Genomic DNA, 4,358 nt, shown 5'->3' with positions numbered 1-4,358 from the left:
CTGAGTAAACAAGAAAATAAGCATAAAGAAAAATTCCATTTTCTTGAGCCAAGACTTCCTGGCTGTACTGTTTGTGTTTATTCCACTGATTTTTCAATAATTAGGAAAACAGGAATAATGGAAACACCAATAAAAATAACTCAACTTAGAAAAAGTAATGTGGCCAGAAAAACCCATTCTAATATGTTATTTTTATACATCAGAAAAAAAATTCATTTTGTAATGCTATATTGGGACCATCCCTAGAGGTCATCTGTCCTAGACAAGTTGTATTAATTATCAGTCCAAGTTCAGAGCTGGAAATAGAAATACCTCCAGGTATTTTATGAAGAAAGAGATTTAATACAGAGAAATAGCACTTCAAGAAAAACAAATACCACATGCTAACACATATAAATGGAATCTAAAAAAAAAAAAAAAAAAGAAAATGGTCAGAAGAACATAGGGGCAAGGCAGGAATAAAGATGCAGACCTACTAGAGAATGGACTTGAGGATATGGGGAAGGGGAAGGGGAAGCTGGGACAGTTCTCCAGACTTATGGTTGCCAAGGCGGGGGGGAGGGAGAAGGATGGTTTGGGAGTTTGGGGTTGGTAGATGCAAATTATTACATTTAGAATGGATAAACAACAAGGTCCTAATGCACCTTGCACAGGGAACTATACTCAATATCCTGCAACAAACCATAATGGAAAAGAATATTAAAAAAAAGAATGTCTACACGTGTATAACTGAGTCACTGTGCTGTACAGCAGAGATTGGCACAATATTGTAAATCAACCATATTTCATTTAAAAAATATATATTAAAAAAAAAAAAAGTGAGAGAGTGGCATGGACATATATACACTACCAAACGTAAAATAGATAGCTAGTGGGAAGCAGCCGCATAGCACAGGGAGATCACCTCGGTGCTTTGCGACCACCTAGAGGGGTGGGATAGGGAGGGTGGGAGGGAGACGCAAGAGGGAGGAGATATGGGAACATATGTATACATATAGCTGATTCACTTTGTTATAAAGCAGAAACTGACACACCATTGTAAAGCAATTATACTCCAATAAAGATGTTAAAAAAAAAAAAAGAAATAGCACTTCAGAAACTGCTTGAAGGGCTGGAGGTCACCACTGACATGGCTGAGCTGGAGAACAAACTGCTCCTACATCAGCAGCCTCTCTAACACCTCACCTCCTCTCAACAGCTTTGCTTGCCAGCAGGAAAGAAAACAATCACAGCTACAGATCATCTCTACTAACATTTGTAGAGAAAAAGATAGCCAATAAGAAATTTCAGTGTGTTAGTTACTAAGAGCAAGTGTTCAGGGTCCACAGGGGCCATGCTTGTGATGGTTGGGTTTTCATTCCCGAGCCTGATAGCGGGATTTAGTGTTCTGGGTGGTTGGGAAGACACGGAGTCACTTTTTTCATTTATGAACCTTTTTAACGAGAGACACTCAAGTGTGATACAACCACTCTGCCTATTCAGTGCGTAATTTTAAGAACAATAAAAACAATTTTAGAAACAGAGATAAAACAAAAATAATCTTTGCCACTAGGGAGAGAAACAAAGAAAGAATTATTTAACTACAATTTCTCCCTTACATTATAAATTTCCAAACTAGCAATTTTGGTGGTCTTTAAAGTGAAGTTGAGGGAACTTCAAGATAATTACCCGCACCTGAGACTGGAAAGCACCCTTAAGTCCTGTTCGAGATAGCGGCTTAGAGTGCCTGATGTGTACAGCCTCACGTAAGTTGAAATTGAAAGTTGGCTCTGAAATAACAAATTTTACAAGATGCAGAAGATTGAATCTTAAATGAAAATAACAAAATTTTCTCTGCATTTTAAAAATTTAGGTGTCTTCTATGATTTTAATATCAAGGCATTTGTACCAATACTGTTTTCTCACTGGTACCTTCTCCTCCAAAACTTGACCCTCTTGTACTTGATTTTCCTCCTGCAGCCTTAGGCAAATTGTAAGTTTTTTTTTTTTTTCAGTTGACAGACATTATTTGAACTGCCTTCCTTATAGTAAGATTCAGGTGAGGCTAAGCTTGGGCAGGGAGGGAATCAGCGGGTATGTATAAATTCGCCATCTCCCCCTGTTCTTACTTCATACGCTCCTGAGACCTGGAAGGTCAGGCACACTCTCTCCATCTGGTGCATGGGTACCCGGCATTCTCAGGGTGGTTTGTTTCTGACGGTTATAGCTGCTGGATCAACACTTATTTTTTTTCTAAATGACTCAGATCTTTATGTTCTGTTGCTTTAGGGTAATACCTATGACAAATATTAGGACATGACTGTGCAGGACTAGAAAGAGTGGACGTGACAACTAGCATTCACTTTAGGAAGTAGCATCTGAAGGCTATAAGCCTTCCAGTCTGATGACTCAGCCGCCCAAGTCCCAGGTACCTACGTGTCATATTCCTATAAACACCCGATACTTCCCGCCATAACATATTACTAGGTGGAGACATAATAAACATCAAATTTGATGACAAAAGTCTTGGTGTCCAGAGACACCCAGTGCTGGGACCAAGAGCAATAGTTGTGATCAATTCTAAGTATGGATGGCACAGTTATTAATTTCACAGCTCTGTTGAGACATTATATGCCAGGCACTTCCCCCTCAGGTTTATGTGGGATGGCTCTGTGATTTAGGCACTATTACTATTCCCATTTTCACAACGGAAACTGATGCCCAGCGGGGTTAAGTAATTTGTTCAAGGTCACACAACAGTGGCAGCCTCAGAATCTAAATCCTAGCCTTTTGGATGAAATTCCTCCCTGGGATCTCTGTTCATATTACTGTTATTATTCTGGTCACCCAGCCTCAAAATATCAGATCTGGGAGGGATCTTAGAAGTTACAGCAACCCATTCATTGTAGGGATGAGAAGAACAATGACTGTCTTGAGGATCCACATCTGGATGATGGCAAAACCAAGAGTATAACCAATGTTATTTTTTCTATTACACCACACCTTGGCTTTTCTCTGCCATTGTTCTTTATTGCTAATGAATCACCAGGTCTTATCCACTTCCTTCCTAGCTTTTATGATCTCTGTCCCTTCATTCCTATCCCCACTGCCATCACCCAAATCCAGGCACTGGTTACCCTTTGCCTAGAAGAGTGTGGTTAACTCTGACCGGCCTCAGGACTGCCTGCCTCTCTTCCTTCAGATGGGTAGAAATGAGAACAAAATTAATTAGTAATTCTACAATTGACCTTTCAAAAAATGTTGTGTCTATTCCATTCAGTCATTTTCTAAACGTTGCCAAATTTCTCCTTTGTAATTGCTAATTGTTATTTTTAAACATCTTTAAACATTATTAATGCTCAATTTTCCCTTGTAATTAGATGCAATTATTACTTTTTCAAAATTGAAGTATAGTTGATTTACAACATTGTGTTAGTTTCTGGTGTACAGCAAAGTGATTGAAATATATATATATATATAGTCTTTTTCATATTCTTTTCCATTATGGTTTATCACAGGATATTGAATGCAATTCCCTGTGCTATACAGTAGGACCTTGTTGTTTATCTGTTTTATATATAGTAGTTTGTATTTGCTAATCCCAAACTCCTAATTTATTCCCCTCCTTTCCCTTTTGGTAACCACAAGTTTGTTTTCTATGTTCGTGAGTCTGTTTCTGTTTCGTAAATAAGTTCATTGTGAGATATTTTAGATTCCACATACAAGTGATATCATATGGTATTTATCTTTCTCTTTCTGATTTACTTCACTTAGTATGATAATCTCTAGCTCCATCCATGTTGCTGCAAATGACATTATTTCATTCTTTTTTATGGCTGAGTAGTATCTTATTGTATGTATATGTGTGTATGTATGTATATATGTATATGTGTATATATATGTATATATGTGTATGTTTATATACCATATATTCCTTTTTTTTTTTTTTTTTTTTTTGGCCATGCCATGCAAACTTGTGGCGTCTTAGGATCTTAGTTCCCTAACCAGGGATTGAACCTGGGCCCTTAGCAGTGACAGTGTGGAGTCCTAACTACTGGACCACCAGGGAATTCCCTATACCACATCATCTTTATCCATCTGTCCATGGACATTTAGGTTGCTTCCATGTCTTAGCTATTGTAAATAGTGCTGCTGTGAACACTGGGGTGCATGTGTCTTTTCAAATTATAGTTTTCTCTGGTTATATGCCCAGGAGTGGGATTGCTGGATCACATAGCACCTCTATTTTTAGTTTTTTGAGGAAACTCCATACTGTTTTCTGTAGTGGCTGCCCCAATTTACATTTCCACCAGCAGTGTAAGAGGGTTCCCTTTTCTCCACACCCTCTCCAGCATTTATTATTTGTAGACTTTTTAATG

General features: G+C 38.1%; 1 non-coding gene across 1 annotated transcript; it reads right to left on the bottom strand.

The window, feature by feature from the left end:
* Window positions 1-3,975: 3,975 nt before the first annotated feature.
* On the bottom strand, window positions 3,976-4,048 carry TRNAD-GUC (transfer RNA aspartic acid (anticodon GUC)). Its single transcript has one exon. It is a non-coding gene; the product is annotated as a tRNA-Asp (tRNA).
* Between the last annotated feature and the right edge of the window lie 310 nt (window positions 4,049-4,358).

Source organism: Eschrichtius robustus, chromosome 9 (assembly GCF_028021215.1).
Source record: "Eschrichtius robustus isolate mEscRob2 chromosome 9, mEscRob2.pri, whole genome shotgun sequence".
Lineage (NCBI taxonomy): Eukaryota > Metazoa > Chordata > Mammalia > Artiodactyla > Eschrichtiidae > Eschrichtius > Eschrichtius robustus.
The sequence above is the reverse complement of the archived record's forward strand: the minus strand, read 5'-3'. Positions and strand labels throughout refer to the sequence as shown.